The 18,634-nt window shown below is 48.4% G+C and overlaps 2 long non-coding RNA genes across 2 annotated transcripts in view; one reads left to right on the top strand and one right to left on the bottom strand.

Annotated features, from left to right (window-relative positions):
- Nucleotides 1–3,781: 3,781 nt before the first annotated feature.
- LOC149122553 (uncharacterized) lies at nucleotides 3,782–12,402 on the top strand. Its single transcript, XR_016218903.1, has 2 exons — nucleotides 3,782–3,975; nucleotides 10,942–12,402. It is a non-coding gene; the product is annotated as an uncharacterized LOC149122553 (long non-coding RNA).
- LOC149122552 (uncharacterized) overlaps nucleotides 4,937–18,634 on the bottom strand; it is a 53,193-nt gene continuing 39,495 nt past the window's right edge. Inside the window, exon 5 of the long non-coding RNA XR_016218902.1 lies at nucleotides 4,937–5,062. This is a non-coding gene — a long non-coding RNA (uncharacterized LOC149122552). The remainder of the gene's footprint in view (nucleotides 5,063–18,634) is intronic.

The following is an 18,634-nucleotide window of genomic DNA, read 5'->3' as shown; positions in this document are numbered from 1 at the left end:
TTACCCACCACATCACAGCATCAAGAAGCTTCCTTTTTTTTTTTTTTTTTTTTTTTTTTTTTGACAGGCAGAGTGGACAGTGAGAGAGAGAGACAGAGAGAAAGGTCTTCCTTTGCCGTTGGTTCACCCTCCAATGGCCGCAGCAGCCGGCGCGCTGTGGCCGGCGCACCGCGCTGATCCGATGGCAGGAGCCAGGAGCCAGGAGCCAGGTGCTTTTCCTGGTCTCCCATGGGGTGCAGGGCCCAAGCACCTGGGCCATCCTCCACTGCACTCCCTGGCCACAGCAGAGAGCTGGCCTGGAAGAGGGGCAACCGGGACAGAATCCGGTGCCCCAACCGGGACTAGAACCTGGTGTGCCGGCGCTGCTAGGCGGAGGATTAGCCTAGAGAGCCACGGCGCCGGCCAAGAAGCTTCCTTTGATGTTATCCATGATTTAATCTCGAGCTGCAATTCTGGATCTTTTCTTTCTCAGATATTATTTTTCTTTGGTATTTAACCCTAAAAGGAGAAAAAAAAAACCTTGGTCACTGGGTGCTGATAATAATGAACACCCACCAGTTTGCACCTATCATGCCCTAGGCCCAGGTCTATGAAGTGCTGTCCTGTGGCTGTCTCTGAGCCAGGGTGGGCCCTGTTTCTCCATGAAAGCACCTCCTAAAGCAAATGAGATTTTCCCACAGTAGCCATGTTCTAGTTGGAGTTTGTGATGTTAACTAAATCAATCATAATATATAGCTACTCAATATTATAAAAATTAAAGGACAAACAGGCTCCTGTAATAATAAAGCTACAACCCAGAACCTGAGTCAGGTCATGTTTGCCATGTGTCTGATCTGGAGCATGATCTCATCACTGCAAGGCTCACATCACAGCAGCCCCAGTTTTGCTTTGATAACATCGTCCTTGGTAGTAGCCTTGGGCCCTGCCTCTCGGAGTTCGGGCGTTCTCAAGTTGGGTTCCTTGGAGCCCTGCTGTTCTGGGGTGGGTAGAACTTTCAAGCTGACATGAAGGCTGTCAGTGTCAGCCCCTAAGATGCCAAAACAATGAGAGCACGGACCGTGAGCCGGCGGCCAGAGCTCTGGGTGCTCTCTGTTTCAACCAGAGCAGTCTTCTGTTTTCTTTGCTTATAAACACAATCACGTGTAAGATTCCTCTTTTATATACATGCAACTTCCTTTTTAAAAGTGTGAGAGTCACTGGAGCAGCTCATCTCAAGGCAAAAGTCCTTAAAATAGATGGGGCTGAAGCTAGAGAGAAAAGGCAAGCGGGCATCTGCCAATGGTTTCCTTTTCCTCAGATGAACATGGAGCTCCTGGGGCAGGCGTTTAGCCTGGCAGTGAGGAGGCCCACACCCCACACCCCACACCCCACACCCCACACCCCACACCGGGGTGACTGCGCTCCGTTCCCAGCTCCAGCTTCCTGCTAGTGCACACCCTGGGAGGCAGCAGTGAGGACTCCAGGAGTTGGGTTCCGGCCCTCCACATGGAAGACTTGAGTTCCTTGCTCCTGGTTTTGACCCTTGTAGGCATTTGGTAAGTCAACCAAGTGGAAAAGAGCTCTCTCCATGTGTCTCTCAAAAAAAGAAAGTAAATGCATAGCTCCCAACAATGACACCCTCTTCCTTTCCCCTTCTCTCATTTTTGATGCATGGTCAGAGGTCCAGGAACCCCCACCCCAGTCGGTATAGTCCTCGAGTTGATTGTGGTGGCAGACAATGGGCTCTCTCCCCAAATCATTGCTCCCCTCCATCACAGTAATGGAGTTTTAGCCCACACATCGCTCCCAACCAGAGACTTCCTTGTGCAGCCTTTCTTAGGATTCAGTGTGGCTAGCACTATGTTCTAACCAACAGACTGGGAGCACAAGTGAAATCTGTAATTCCCACACCATTTGCTTAAAAACAAGTTGCTTGTCAAGAGCTCCTTCCCTCTTGTCCCTTCCCACAGGACACACACTGGCACGGTGGTGACCCTGGACCTCCCCTCCCCAGAGCAGACAAAGATGAGTCTGGAATGTGGTAGAGCAGCAAGACAGAAAAGGGCTGGGTCTCTGATGATGTGTAGCACAGGTGTCTCAGCAGTTGAAGCAGCTCACCTCCGCATGGTTATAAGGCTTGTGACCGATTGCCACACAGATAGTCTGTAAACCCATTCTCTCATAGAATCAGCAGGTCCAATGACTGAGCAAAGTCTCAGAGTCACTGAAATGAGTTTTAGGGTTTGCATGTTTGGGTAGGAGGTAAACATGCTACTTTTGGACTTTTGAGGCCTTGCAATCACTGGATGCTGGGGATGGGGTGGGCACATGTTGTATACAGAGACTGGGACAGCAGGCTCCTGCTGAGGGTAATTTCTCCCACACTGGGATTTGCAGAGACCACCTGGGTGGAGGAAGGGCAGGGTCAGAAGCCCAGGACAACCTGACTTTCAGGAAGCTACCAGTTTAGACCCCTGGCAAGCGTGGGGATCTCTTCCTTGGAGCCTCCTAACCTGGCTCAATCTCCTCTGTTGCAGGGAGGGATGATGTGCGGAAGTCTCATTGTGATTTCGTGGCAATGCTTGGCCTAGAACCCAGATATCCTGGCTGATATTCTCATGTTTGTCCTGATTTGCCCCAGATGGTCCCCAGTGGGATGAGGTTTCTGGACCCCTGAGCTGGAGTAGAAGCTGTGTCCCTGAACCACAACAAAATGGTTGATCACATTTTACAATTCAGCAATGTCAGCCACACTTGCATAACAGTGAATAGCAGTGTCTTTGGATCTTGGTCCCTTGTCTGTCCTCATGCCATGGTTCAGATTCCTGCTGGGTCACTGTCCTTCTCTGAGTGGCCACCTTGTCCACCCTGCAGCACACTCTGCCCTTTCCTCTCCTTCTGCAACAGACTCAGCTCTCCAGCTGAACCTACTCTTTGCCTTGTCTGGACACAACGTGGAAACACAGAGTGGGCAGGAACCCCTTGAATGTCAGCCCATAAAATGCCATGACAGATTGGACAGATGGCTTGGAAGCACCATCTTGTGAAGTCCAGGACAAATGAGATACAAGCCTATGGCTCAATATCTGAAAAAGATCACTACCTCTACCATAGACTGTTACAGCCACATTGTCAAAACAAATGACTGCAGGGAAGGGCAGAATTCTCATTAGAAAGCAAACTGCCACAGTCCATGCATTTCTCCACCCTCACCTCTCTGGTTGAAAAGAAACAAGAAATCCATCCTGGAGTTTCCCTTGGGTGCTGTCTGAGAACAAACAGGGGTTCCTGTGCTGTGGGGCAGCCCCAGCCTGCAGCGCTGGCATCCCATATGGGAGCCAGTTCGAGTCCCGGTTGCTCCTCTTCTGATCCAGCTCTCTGCTATGGCCTAGGAAAGGAGTAGAAGATGGCCCAACTCCTTGGGTCCCTGCACTCATGTGGGAGACCGGAGGAAGCTCCTGGCTCCTGGCTTCCGATCAGCTCATCTCTGGCCGTTGTGGTCATTTGGGGAGTGAACCAGCGGAATAGAAGACTTCTCTCTCTCTCTCTCTCTCTGGCTCTACCTCTCTCTGTAACTCTGTCCTTCAAATAAATAAAATAATTCTTTAAAGAAAAAAAAAACAAGCAGGAATTTCCCACTCTTCCACTGCCTTCTCTCGTTCTATTCCTTCTCCCCTTCCTCTTTCTTTTAAAATTCAGATCATTTAGCAGGCAAGGGTCACAGCTAAGAATAAATCCTCATTCTGAGCTACCTATGATGTCAGTATCACATGCTCAGAGCTCCAGAGTCAACACTCCAGGCATGCAGACTTGTGCATGCAGAATAAAACCCCAGCTCACAAGCAGCCCCTAGAAGTTGCTCTGCCCAGGCCCGCAGCCTGAACTTCTCCTGGGGATGTACAGCCAGATTGCTGTTGTCCTTCTGTATCACCTTCTATTCAAAGACCTCACTGGGATGTGGTGGCAAGCACAGGACGCTAACAGTTCCCTGCACAGGTGAGTATTCCTAACTGTTTCTAATAGAAAGAAAGTGAGGGCTAATGAAAGGAGGCAACAAGACCGAGTGGGGAAGTTTCCAACCAAGTTGTGAGAAAAACAGGGAAGCACACATTTATCTGCTTTTCCGTATCCATCAAAAGGTGACCAACATGCAGAGAGTTAAACTTGTGGGGAAAATAAATTCTGTGGTGTCGACTCAGGACAGAACACATTGGGAAGGCATAATAGAAAAACAGTGCTCTCACTGCACTGCGTAACTCCTGCAAATTTGTGGATTTGGGTTAACCAAGGTTGGAATTCCAGAACTCAAGTTACCCAAGTGTGGTGGGCAGGGGAAATTTCTGTTGGCTGGAGGGGAAATCTTCAATGTCAGCATTTGTTTCCATCTGCACGCCACATTTTCATCCAATATGTCAGAAACTTTCTTTCCATTCTCGTATTGATAAGGGGCCCGAGACCTGGAATAGAGAAAGAAGTCTGCATCCACTCGGCTCTCAGTGGAGCCACCAGTCATGCAGAACACCAACTGTGTCCATGCCCATCAGTTCCTACCCCTGACACCAAAAGATAGGGGACACTTCAGGCTGCAAGATTGCACTGCAGGGGCCAGGGCTGTGGCACAGCGAGTAAAGCCATTGCCTGCAGTACTGGAATTCCACACGGGTGCCAGTTGGAGGCCTGGCTGCTCCACTTCTGATCTAGGTCTCTGCGAGGGCAGCAGAGGATGGCCCAAGAGCTTGGGCCCCTGTACCCGTCTGGGAGATCCAGAAGAAGCTCCTGGCTCCCAGCTTTGGATTGGCACAGCTCCAGCTGTTGAGGCCATTTGGGGAGTGAAGCAGTGAATAGAAGACTTATCTCTGTCTCTGCCTCTCTGCCTTTCAAATAAAGAAATAAATCTTTAAAAAAAAAAAAAAGATCGCAATTTACATTTATCACCTTACCACAAGCTGCCATGAGTCCCCAGCTGGCTGGGTTAAAATGCTCCTTCTCCTCTGTGAGTTGCAAGCCCCTTGAGATTACAGACTTATTTCTTCTGCAGCTCCCATAGTGCAAAGTGTTGGTTATTCTATCAGTAGGAGATCAGCTGGGGAAGCAGAACCATGTGTAAAAATTAAAGGTTATAGTTGGATTAGATGCTCATGGGAGAAGCTAGGGAGGGAAGGGTACATGATGGAGAATTAGAGAATCAGTTACTGTGTTGTCCCCCTGAAGCACTGGTGTGAGGACCAAAGTGTGCTGAGAGATACAGGCAGCCAGGCCCATTCAGTTCCTGGACTGGGGCTGTGGCATTAGAGATGCTGAAATTCTACAGGAAACTATTGCCTTTGCAAATGGTGGTGGGCCTGGGGTCACTGTTGGTCATGGGAAGAATTGTTACACATGGAATGGGAAAGAGTAGGGGCATGGGTCAGGTCATTGATGCAATGGTTAAGAAGCCACTTGGGATACCCACCTCCCATATTGGAGCGCATGCTTCAAGTCCAAGCTGTGCTTCTGAATCCAGCTACCTGCTAATGCATACCCTAGCTCAAGCACTTGAGTCTCTGCCAAATAGGTGGGAGAGCTGAATTGAGTTCTAGGCTCCTGACTTCAGACTGGATCAGCCCTGGCTGTTGCAGGCATTTGGGAAGTGACCTAGCAGATGAGAAATATATCTCTCTCCCCTCCCTCTCTCAACTTCCAAATAAATATGTTAAGAAAAGGAACAAGGACAGATTGGAACCCACCAGCACCCTGCATCTGCCTGCCACCACATCAAACCAAAGTGGTCTTCAGAGTAGTGCCTATTGTGTACTTCCATCTTCCAAATCCTATGCATATTTCTCTTTTGGCCAACTTTAACCCAGAAGTGTGCAGAGAAGGGGCTTCTAGGAAATAGTTCCAAGTAAGCAAATCCATACAGCACAGCACAAAATCGGCACAGGTATGTGATGGTGGCTCAGAACTCACCCCGGGTGGGTTTTTATTATTATTATTATTATTATTATTATTATTATTTGACAGATAGACAGTGAGAGAGAGAGACAGAGAGAAAGGTCTTCCTTCTGTTGGTTCACCCCCCAAATGGCCACTACGGCCGGAGCTATGCCGATCCGAAGCCAGGAGCCAGGTGCTTCCTCCTGGTCTCCCACACGGGTGCAGGTGCCCAAGCACTTGGGCCATCCTCCACTGCCCTCCTGGGCCACAGCAGAGAGCTGGACTGGAAGAGGAGCAGCCGGGACCAGAACCAGCACCCATGTGGGATGCCGGCGCCACAGGCAGAGGATTAACCAAGTGAGCCACGGCGCCAGCCCCAGGTGGTTTTCAACATCATGGGAAAAGCCTTGCCTAGAATCAGAAGACCTCAGACTTCCAGTCATAGTTCTGCCTCTAGAATTGTCTTGGCTGAGCTATCGACCTCTCTGCACCTCAGAAAACAATGACGTATCACCTCCTAGACAGTTTGTGCAGACATAAGGGAGTTCAAATATTAGCAGTGAGCTTCCATAGCTTCCATGGAAAAGTTCTAGAAAACACTAGCTTCTGCAACATGATTTCTCTGCAATTTTCCTACTGTGCATTTAAAGCATGTCTATTTAGAGCTGAGTCTCCTGGCTAGAGCATGGGTTTGAAATTAAGAAATTCCAGCTATTTTTTTCTCTAAGTATAATCTTGGTATGCTATGAAATTTGGAGCAAGTCATTAAACCATTTGCTGTCAACATTTCCTGTATAGGGAATGGGAATAATAACATTCTAACAACAGTAATTGTCCACTAGCTAAGTCCTTGAAAAAAATAAAGCCCCCAGGGCTTGCTGCGTCAGGCCAGGCAGAGCTGGAGCCAGCTCACCAGAGCAGTGCTCGCCAGGACTTCCAGGGCTTGCCTGGGTCACCTCCTTGGGTGACACTTAGGGTGATGCGGAACACACTACGGCAACTCTTTTTTTTAGTTCAATTTTTATTATCAAGAAGGTGCTTTTTTTAAAAAAAAGATTTATTTATTTATTTATTTACAAGGCAGAGTTACAGAGAAAGAGAGATAAGAAGAGACAGAGAGATCTTCCCTCTGCTGGTGCACTTCCTAAATGGCCACAATAGCTGGAGCTGGGCTGAGCCAGCAGCTTCCTTCAGGTCCCCGACGTGGGTGTAGGGGCCCAAGCACTTGGGCCATCCTCACTGCTTTCCCAGGCCATAGCAGAGAGCTGGGTCAGAAGAAGAGGACCTGAGACTAGAACCAGTGCCCATATGGGATGCCGGCACTGCAGGAGGAAGTTTCACCTTCTAAGCCACAGCACCGGGCCCACTATGCCAACTCTTGCCCCGTTGCACCTGAGTTGACGCTGCAGGGTTTGCTTCCCTTTATGACTCCCCATCAAATACAGAAAAGCAATCTGTTTCCTGGTTCCACTCTAATCTTTTGCAGAGCAGTAAAGAGGGGCCTACCGTACTACATCCACCAGCAGTGGTGACAGGGAGCTGGGGAAAGATGTGGGAGATGGATTCTGGCCAGAGCTGAGGAAGCAGGGCCGAATCCACACAGCGGCCCTCCCCCTGGACAACTCCTTTCCACAGAGGAGTGGGGAGTTCCGCAAGCAACCGCTTCCCAAGACCAAGGTTACGTGTGTGTCTCCTTAAGTAGAAAGAGGATGACTCAATAGCTCTGAAGAACACGAACTTCAAACATACACACACATTGGTAGGGTGAGTTATTTTCACAGCAAACAGGAGTTCAGAAAAGAATGCACAATAATATATCATCTTTTGTTTTTCATTAACAACGCGTGCTTTCCCAGGTCCCCGTACTTTCGTGCCTGTCCTTGATAATTAATATCTGGGGCACTCTCTCTATCTAGCATCTGGAAGTGTCAACCAGAGCCTAGTAGCAAAGGCAAACACGTCATTTGAACAGAAAGTAATACCTCTTGCCTTCAAAGGTGACAAAGCCCAGAGGAGCGCTTTCCACCTAGACTTCCAGCTGTTAGCCTGTGTGTGTTCATAAAAGGGAAGCCTTGTGTTGCCCTGCACGCATTCTCGGCCACGTCTGCGCCCTGGGAGCGTGCCTGGGCAAGCTGGCCAATGGACAGCGAGTGAGGTCTGAATAGTTATATAGAGAGAACATATTTTGGTATTTTTAAAACCCAGCATAAAAATAGCAGTAAAAATATTTCATGATAAAAATAATCAGTCCTAAGCCCTTTATTAGTTTACCCCTCTCCAAATTGGAGGGCTTTTATGTGACTTACGGCATTTGGGTCCAATGTCATGTTTGTTATGTTTATATAGTAACCAAAAACGCTGGATAAATATTTATGTAGTTACAAAACTTTTAACAGACCCCAAACTTGGAATAATCCATAAGAAAACAAAACACTCCATTTGGGGCAGTTGTAAATCCCCCATTGTCGACATGACTTGGACATCGAGAAGAAAGGACTAAGCCCAAATGGCTCCCATATGTTTGCCGAGAGCAGGCTTGGGGGTGGGCAGAGTAGAAGGGAGAACAGAGGAGGGGGCTGCCAGACTGCACGAGGGTCCCGGACCCACCGGCTGCTAAGGTGCTGAGCATCGTTTTGCGTTTGTCAGCTGCTGCCCGGGGACGCCTGCGAGATAAATGAATAATGGACTCTGCAAGGCTCTTCTTACACTAAACAATTCAGTGCATATGGTTCTGGCCAGTTCTCCAGCCCAGCCTATCTTTTGGTCACCCTGGAAGTACATTTGTTCTTTAGGCCATAAAAGAGAATGGTACAGTTTCTAGGAGAGAGCCTCAGTCCGTGGGGCATGACATGAAGATCAGATCTGAAATCTGGATGCAGGATCACCTAGAACAGTACCTCGAATCTGCAGCGGGGGTGGGGGTAGTGAGTGGGAAAAAAGGAGAAGAATTCAACAGGGCTGTTCCTTTGACTCTGTAAACACCCACACGTGAACATATTAAAATGGGAATCATCTGAGAAATTTTGCTGGCGAGAAAGCAGAGGATGTGCCCAGGCCTGTGTGGATGAGAAGGTGGCTGGGGGCTCACAGCGGCCTGAGGGCAGTACACTACACCACAGTAGTAATAGCTGTACTGACCATGCAGGGCTATTGTGGGCATAAAGGCAGCAATATTGAAGTGACTTAGCGCAATGCCAGGCACAAAGTGAGTGGTCATCAATGTTAGCTACTACACACCGAGTATCTCCAATCCAAAACTCTGAAGAAGCCACGATGCTCCAAAATCCAAAACTTCTCCAGCACTCACATGAACACAGTGGAAAAATTCTACACCACAAACTTTGTCTCGAGCACAAAATTATCCAAAATATTTTATGAAATTACCTTCAAACTGTGTGTATGAAGCATAAATAATTTTCATGTTTAGACCTGGGTCTCCTCCCCCAAGATATTTCATTATATATAAATGCAAATGCTTCAAAATCCAAAAACATCCATATTCCAAATTCTTATCCCAAGCACTCTGGATTCTAGATACACAACTTGTATTATTATTCCTCAACTACTGAGACACTGCCTCCCTACCCACATTGCAAGGAAAGAGTTGGTGCTAGACACGCTTAGCTGAAAAGACTAGAAAATCAGGCAGAAAATCTTCCCCAAGAGTTTCAACTGGGAGAAGGGATGTTTCTGGCTCTGTTTTCCCCAAAGCCATGGCCCAGGGTCAGGGACAGTCTCCCCAAGAGAGGAAGCCCCTCCCTCGCTGAGGCTAACAGAAGGCTGACCCCCAGGAACGGTGGCTCTAGGGCCTTTTGGTACTTAAATAGTTCAAAGCATTTCTTGAAGCTTTGCAAGCAGAGCAAAGAACACTCCATAGAACCTGAAATAGCCTCTGCCAGGGCTGATGGCCAACAGCTGTAGCAACGGCAGCTGCTGGGACCCAACGTCACTGCACCTGACCCCAGGCACGGGAATCCCTGACAAGTGGTCATGAGTGCCTCACATTTTTTATCTGTCTGGATGCCACTGGAAGGGGAAAGGAAAGCCAGATTCTGGTGCCAGACAAGAGAATGTCAATTCCGGTTGATTTCTCATCCTGTTGCTCCTCTTCTTACCAAGGAACCCATGGAGTTTGACAGAAAAGAATTCTTATCCTTTAGAACTATGAGAAAACTATTCGGTTACCTTGTTTTCAAGACTATTTTCTTTTGTTCATGTTCAGTTATTATTCTATTTATTTGAAAGTTAGAGTGACAGGAAGAGAAAGACAGAAAGAGAGAGAGAATCTTTCATCCCCTGGTTCATACCCAAATGCCTGCAACAGTCAGAGCTGGGCCAGGCCAAAGCCAGGCATCTGGAGCTCCACCTTTGTTACTTGAGCCATCATCTACTGCCTCCCATGGTGCATTATCAGAAAGCCGGAACCAGAAGCAGAGGAGCTAAAACTCAAACCAGTACTCTGATATAGGACGCAGTGATCCATTGTTGGTGGGAATGTAAAGTGGTGCGGCCACTGTGGAAGACAGTATGGAGATACCTCAGAAATCTGAATACAGACCTACCATACTATCCTGCCATCCCACTCCTGCGAATTTACACAAACCAAAAGAAATAAGTATATAAAAGAATTATCTGTAGTCCCATGTTCACTGCAGCAAAATTCACAATAGCTAAGATATGGAATCAACCCAGATGTCCAACAACTGTTGATTGGATAAAGAAATTATGGAATATGTACACTATGGAGTACTACTCAGCTGTAAAAAAAAAATGAAATCCTATCTTTTGCAACAAAATGGACATAACTAGAAACCATTATAATTAGTGAAATAAGCCAGTCCCAAAAAGACAGATACTATATATTTTCCCTGCTATGAGGTAACTAATAGAGTACCTGAAGTGCAATGTATTGGGGTGAAATAGACATTCTGAGATTAGATGATAGTTTACAGTCCTTGTCTCTTACGTTGAGGAACAGTTTTTTTTTTTTTTTCTCTTCATACTATTTGTTGAACTCTTTTTTTTTTTTTTTAACTTATTTGACAGGAAGCACCTGGCTCCTGGCTTCGGATCAGCGTTGCGCCCGCCGGCCGTAGCGGCTATTTGGGGAGTGAACCAACAGAAGGAAGACCTTTCTCTCTGTCTCTCTCTCTCACTGTCCACTCTGCTGTAAAAAAAAAAAAAAAAAAAAAAAAAAAACAGAAAAAAGTATGTTTATAATAGGAAATATGAAATGTACAAAATAGTAATTCTACCACCCTGTATGTAAATGCTGTTAACTTTTAAGTTTTTTCCTAATTTATTTTTCTTGCATATATTTATAATATTCCTTTTTTCTCCCAAGTAACAATCATGAAACTTTTTAGACTTGCCAAAGACTTTTCTAAAAAATTTTCCAATTTCCTTGAAATGCCACTGAAGCAAGTATGAACTTGTGAAGTTCAAATATAGCTCAGAACACTGACCACAGCTTCCAAGAGGGGACTAAACCTGGCACAATGCCTTTTCTACCCTGATAGGAGCTTTACATGCTTGGCCATTTTTTTTTTCCTGGCAGCGGGGCCACTTTGCAGTGGCAACTGATGGCTATTAGCATCATCAGAAGTTCGTAACCCTCTTCGGATATTAATCATGCTCCAGATGTTGCAAAAATTCAATGACTGAAAATGTGCACACGTTTACATCTTCAGCTGCTGTCTCAGGGTCGTGGGGAGTTTTCAGCCTCGTTCTCTTAATCCAGAGCTTCAGTCAGCTCCCGTTGGCAAAGTTCACCTCGTTAGGAACCAAGGAGGCTTCTTACGCTTATGTTCCAGTGTCCTGCGTTTTCCTTTCGCTGCCCCTGTGGTGCGTGTGTTCGGCTGCCAGCTCTCCATGCGTCCCTTGGAGGAGTGTGAGATTCTATTCTGTTCTGATTTGCTTGAAAGCCAGTTTATAATATTAAAAAGCCCTGTACCTTATAGATATGTAGACTTCTTGGCAGCACGTGTCCAGAATGGCAATGTTTCTCTGTCTGGAAGACCACCTTCTCATTCCCCCTTCTGTGTGTGTGAGCCCATAAAGATAAACAAGTCACTTGGGCGCCCAATATAGTAACTGCGGCATGCGTCACTTCTGACAACTACTCCCTGAACTCCATCCCTGCGAGCTGCACAGAGCTTCAGGGTGCTGAAGGAGGTGCGCGTCGGGCAGCAGGAGCAGGCCGGCCGCCGGCCCCTTTCCATGGCTTGTCCACCCTCCCCGACGCAGCCCTGTCCAGGAGTTTTACACACTCACTTAACCAGCAGAACGCGCAACGCATTTCTGCAGCCCGATGGATAAGTACGGAAAGAACGTGGGAGCGATGTCATGAACCACAATGGTTTTTCACTCTGTGTAATTTGAAGACAAGATCCCTGTGCTTTGTGTGTCACCTCCTATATTACTGCTGTCGCCCAATATTTCGTAACTTGCCAGTGCCCGCATGCAAAAATGGGTTTGTATTAAAAAATAAATGAGAACAGCACATTCTGATGCGGTGTCGTGTATCAGCATTTCCAGAAGTCCTGTCCCCTTTCAGGAAACAAAGGACACCAGGCAGAGCCTACTTATCCCGTTACAGCACCTGGTGAGAAGGGTGAGGCGATGTCAGGAATGAAAGCCAAGCCTTTCTCCTTTGAAAGATCTGAGCGTCCAAAGACGGGCACAGCCACCCGTGGCAGAATGCCCATTCCTTTGACTTCGTGCACCGTTCTTTCCAAGAGGCTGCCTCAATCACTTTCAACCCCAAGAATCAGAGAAGCAGACTGATTATGGTTTCACCCTATAGGGCTTTCTTCCTCGCCTAACAAGAGAAACACCAGCGGGCAGGCTGACCTGAACCCTCAGAGGCTCCAGCTCTTCCCGTCCCTCCAACCTCACGCCATACTGGACGACGTCCCTTGGGCCTGCTGCCTCACGGTGCACCTCTGGGGCTCATGACTCATTTCTGAAGCAGGAAGGAGGGGAAAGGGCCCTACGAGCCAAATGGTCTGCATCCACTTGGAAAGCAAAAGGTTGGCTGCACCGTCAGCAGATTGGTGTCTTCCACTGGTCATGACCGTGCCACGTGGTCCCTGGGAATAAGCTTGGAAAGACTGTACTGCCGCTAGTTCTGAGAGGAGGAGTGAGCAGCTTAGTCACACGCCTCGCACAGCTGCTCCTGAAGATGCCACTTAGAGAACGGTGGGGACTGCGGGGAGGAGATAGAAGGAGAAGCCTCATGGCCTCTTGGGAGATGTCAGTGCTGAGACACAGGAATCGCAAATAATCTTGCTGTGTGAGGGCAGTCCCAAACGGTTCTGTGCATATGCGAACACTGCTGCAATGGATTTTTAATTCCTCATTATGAATTATGAAAATGTGTTTGAATTAACTGGGGATGGGGGACAATTATACGCCAAGCCTTTAGTGTGAAGCCAGGCTCCAGCAAACATGAGCTAAGTATCTGCTATTATGACTGTTGGCAATGCATAGGGGAGTCATTTTGTACAAAATCAGAGAGGATTTAAAAATACAACATGGTTTTGATTAAAATGACACATGGGATATAAAAGCACAAGGAACAGAGATGGATATCAAGGCTACCCTGAGAACAAACAGCCTGCTGGGAGGATGTGAGGCTGTGTGTGCCTGAGGCGGACTGAGACCTGACTCTGACCCCATAGCAAGGAAAATATTTGCACAGCAGCGCTGGTATATTTGTGCATGGTTCTTACATGGGAAAACTTACAATTCATACAAAGATGAGCATTTTTGGTTTTAGTATAATATTCTTTTCTAACTCTGGAAACATGCCTGAAATTCTTTTTAAAATCTTTTTAATTTACTTTTATTTATTTGGAAGGCAGAGAGACAGCAGGGGAGGGGAGAAAGAGACAGGGAGAGGAAGAGAGATCACCCATCCACTGGTTCATTTTCCAAATGCCCACAATAGCAGAGATTAAGCTTGCCAAAGCCAGGAGACTGGAACTCAATCCAGGTCTCCCCAGTGAGTGGTGCGGACCCACACACTTGAGCCATTCCCTACTGTCTCCCAGGGTATGCATTAGCAGAAAGCTGGAATTGGAAGCAGAGCCAGAACTTGGACCCAAGTAAGATATCCCTAACACTGTTTTACCTGATCTGATGCCCAGAGGCCTGAAATTTTATCATGAAGGCCTTAATATAATATGGAAGTACAGGGGCTAGTGTTGTGGCATAGTGGGTAAACCTGCTGCCTGTGATGCAGGCATCCCATATGTGCATTGATTCGTGTCCCGGCTGTTTCACTTTCAATCCAGTTCCCTGCTAATGTCTTCCAGGTGATGACCAAAGTCCTTGGGCCACTACACCCGCATGGGAGACCCAGAAGAAGCTCCTGGTTTCCAGCTTCTGGCTTCAGCTTGGCCCAGTCTCAACTACTGTGGCCATTTGGGGAGTGAACCAGAGGATGTAAGATTCTCTCTCTCTCTCTGTCTTTCCCTTTCTCTCTGTAACTCTGACTTTCAAATAAATAATTTTTTTTTTTAAAAAACTGCAAGTACAACTTAAATGGGTCACATTTTAAAGCCTTCCTCAGTCATCTACACTGCAGCATAACGGCATCTGAAGAAAGCAAGATGGTATGGCCTTTTATGCTGCCTTCCTCTAGCCTGGGACTTGCTCCCTAACCCCACCGGCAGCTGCACAAATCCTGCCCACCACAGAGTTTCACTGAGTTTGCACCTTCTGCTTGCTGGTATCTGTGACTGTTCCAGTCTCGCTCTTCCCCTCTTTTCCGGAAGGAAGTGTGGTCCACACCAAATAGTTTCATACTTCTCTTCCGCCAACCCCCTGTGTTGAGTTTGCTTATTGGACTTGCATCTCTGAGTTCAGGGGCCCTTTTTTGGTAACCCCTCCCTGTGTGGCAGAGGGCTGCACACAGACCAGGTCCTCCATAAACGCTTGTTGGATGACGGGGAAGGTAAAGCAGAAGAGCTGGGGTGCTGGTGTCAGTACAGGGTTGGGGTAACCTTGGATGTGGGGCTGGGTTAAGTTATTTGTTATCTTAAAGGGCATTTTCTAGAGTTGGCGGGGGCAGGGGGGCAGCAAGGGGGTGAAGACATAATAGAAATCCTTCCCCCCCCCCAAGATTTATTTATTTGAAGGACAGAGTGATAGAGAGAGAGAGATGGGAGAGACAAAAAGATCTTCCACTGCTGGCTCACTCTCCAAATGGCTGCAACAGCTGAGGCTGGGCCAGGCTGAAGCCAGAAGCAAGGAGACAGGAACTCCACCTGGCTCTCCCACATTGTGCTGTCAGGAGCATTAACAGGAATGACTGGATCGGAAACTGAGTCAGAAGCGGTGCAGTGCTGTGGTGTAGTGGGTAAAGCTGCCGCCTGCAGTGCCAGCATCCCATATGGGTGCCGGTTCGAGACCTGGCTGCTCCACTTCTGATCCAGCTCTCTGCTGTGGCCTGGGAAAGCAGTGGAAGGTGGCCCAAGTCCTTGGGCCCCTGCACCCGCATGGAACACCCGGAAGAAGCTCCTGGCTTCAGATCGGCCCAGTTCCGACCACTGCTGCCATTTGGGGAGTGAACCAGCGGATAGAAGACTTCGCTCTGCCTCTGCCTCTCTGTAACTCTGCCTTTCAAATAAATAAATAAATCTAAGAAAGAAAGAAAGAGTTTATATTTTCCAAGAACAGGCCACACCTGTCTTTTCACTGGCACCCTTCACTCTGAGTTTGAAGGTTGATGATAGTAGAAAGAATCTTGCAGGTGGTGTTGAGATGTCGGGAAAGAGGTGCTCAGAATGGATTCTCAGCGACTCGGAGGGCCCTGTTTCTCCTGGCGGTGCCGTGAACTCACCCAGCAACCACAGACCCAGCGCCCCACCTGTGCCTGCCACCCCCGCAGCCCTCAGCGTACAGTGGTGAAGAGGGACTGCGTCCCTTCCTCAAGGAGCTTGCACCCCAGAGGAGAGCACAGACAAGTGGGTAGGACACAGTGCAGGGCTTGTCATGACTGCTGGGAATGCAGAGGGCTGTGGGGAGCCAGCAAGGATTACAGCATCAGAGTGAGTGGCAGGAGCAGAGACACCAAGGGAAGAAAGAGCCTGACGTCTTTGGAAACTGAAAGAGGAGCAGTGTCACTGGAACACAGGGCAGCCAGTAAAATCAGATGAGGCCGGAGATTGGAGGGGTCAGCAGGGCCCGGATCACAGGAGCCCCATCTGTCCTTCCAGGCCCGGCTCCACATGTTCAAGAGCCTGGAGTTCATTCTGCAGGGAAGCCAGGAAAGAAAATGGAATCAAGGAGGCTGGCAGGAGAGAGCAGTGATGGTAGAAGGGAAGAGAAGCAAATGGATTTGAGAGAAGGGCAGAAGGAGCCATCGCAAGAGCTGTTTACTGACTGGGTAAGGAAGAAGTAAAGGAAGACTCGAGCTTCCGGCTTGGGCTGCTGAGTGCTGCCAGTCACCAACACAGGAAACAGGGGAAGAGCAAGTTGATGGGGGCAGATGCTGAGCTGATTTGAACACATGGCCTTCCAGGGGACTGCAGGGCTCAGAAATGGAGAAAGGCCGTAAACAGACGGATTTGTGTGTCTGCAATGCAAGAGGGAGATCTGCACCTGAGGCCTGAACTACTGACCCTCAGTACTGGATACATGGGCGGCTTGGAGTCACTGGGCCCAAACCAGGGGAGAGGAAAGGAATGAGAGGAGCCAGGCTGAGGCTAGCCCAGGAGAAAAAAGAAGCCCTCAGCGATGGGCAGAGGCCGAAGGGCTCGCAGAGGAAGATGAACCCACACAGCAGATGGGGAAGCAGCTGGGAAAGTAGGAGGTAAAGACAAGAGTGCAATGTTGTGAAGTCTAAGAAGAAAAGCTTTTCGAGGAAGGGACAAGCAACAAGGTCAGAAGCCAAGGAAGAAAAGACTCAAGATTGTTCTTGGATCTGGCCATGGCGGGCTGTGGAGGAGTGGCAGGTGGGAACAGGAGGAAGAGGAAAGCGGGATGGTGAGAGTGGACCACGCTCTCCAGAAGAGAACAGGGCAGGCGCAGGGGCAGGTTTGGGTCAAGTCGTGTTCTCGTTTTGTTGTCATTTTATAAAACCGCAGTCAGTTGAGCGAGTTTAAGTGGCTATGGGCAGGAGAAAGTTGGAAGAAACGGGCACAGGAGGTTGTCCCCAGGAGGCAAAGAGGGGTGAGAACTGGAACCCAGAGGAAGGTGTCGGACGGAAAGACGATAAAGATACTCACAACTACAGGATGTGTCCGGTGCCAGGTGCAGCCCTGAGCTTTTGTTATTACCTCATTTAATGCCCACAACCACCCTACTAACTAGGTATTATTATTATTATTCATCCCTATTTTTAAATGGGGGCCAAAGGGCAGGCTTTTAGCACAGCAGCTAAGACACTGCTTGGGGTATCCGCATCCCACATTGGGGTGTCTGGGTTTGAGACCTGGCTGTGTTCCTGACTCCAGCTGCCTGCTAACACGCACCCTGGGAAACAGAGGATGGCTCCCTGCCAACCACAGCTGAGTCCCAGACTGGGTTCTTAGCTTCTGGCTTTGGCCTGGCCCAGACCTGGCTACTGAGGGAATCTAGTGAGTGAACCAGCAGATGGGAGATGGGGAGTCTTTCTCTGACTTGCAAAAGAACAAAAGTAAATTAAAAAAAAAAGTTTAAAAATTACATGTCAGTGGGGCAGGCACCATAGCGCAGTAGGTTAATCCTCCGCCTGCAGTGCCGGCATCCCATATGGATGCCGGTTCTAGTCCCATCTGCTCTTCTTCCAATCCAGCTTTCTGCTGTGGCCTGAGAAAGCAGTAAAAGATGGCTAAAGTCCTTGGGTCCCTGCACCTGCGTGGGAGACCCAGAAGAAGCTCCTGGCTCCTGGCTTCGGATTGGCGTAGCTCCGGCCGTTGCAGTCACTGGGGAGTGAACCACCTTTCCCTCTGTCTCTCCCTCTCACTGTAACTCTACTCTCAAATAAATAAATATTTAAAAAATTTTCATGTCAGCATACAAGGGGATTTCAAAAAAAAGTACATGAAAAATGAAATTAAAAGATAATACAAATGTGAAAAAATAAATAATGCAGGCCTGTTTTTAACTGAGGCCCACACAATTCCCACAGCTTTTCCACATCGCAGAGCTGGCACAAGGCAGAGTTGGGCCTGCGCACCATCATGCCAGGAAAGGAGGCGAGGTGGAGCTGGATGCATGTAACTCTTCAGGTTGGGCTGTGGATTTTGTCATCTGATGGGTTCTATCCCTGTGTGAAGCCAGAGGGGTGGCGGCGGAGAGGCTGCTGGGTACAAGAGGCCACCTGCCGAGGTGAATGGCATGGCAGTGGGGCACCCGAGGGGATGTGTCTCCAGCAGCTCCAGGAAGCCAGGGAGCAGCAGGAGGAGACAGTGATACAAGGCTGGGACTGGTTCTCACTTGTCTGTCCTTGTTTTTCCTTCAAATCGGAGCAAGGGCCTACCTTGGAGGAGGACGAGCTGTGGTGCCCACAGAGTTCCAGAGAGGAGGAGTCTCTGCCTACCTGCCAATGTCAGTACATGTCAGAACCACAGTCCTGCAAAATCGTGGTGCGACACCCACGTCATGACTGGCCTTGTAAGTTTTCATGGGCTTTTGCAATAACTGTGTAATCTGTATTGGACTTCATTTCCAACACCAACACTCAGTGACACAGCAGTTCTCAGTTCTAAAATGTTGTATTTGTTCCTTTATTCCTTCCACAAATATTTAT

The sequence above is a fragment of the Oryctolagus cuniculus genome, chromosome 13 (assembly GCF_051225735.1).
Source record: "Oryctolagus cuniculus isolate XC-2025 breed Fujian yellow rabbit chromosome 13, ASM5122573v1, whole genome shotgun sequence".
In the NCBI taxonomy this organism is placed as follows: domain Eukaryota; kingdom Metazoa; phylum Chordata; class Mammalia; order Lagomorpha; family Leporidae; genus Oryctolagus; species Oryctolagus cuniculus.
The sequence above is the reverse complement of the archived record's forward strand: the minus strand, read 5'-3'. Positions and strand labels throughout refer to the sequence as shown.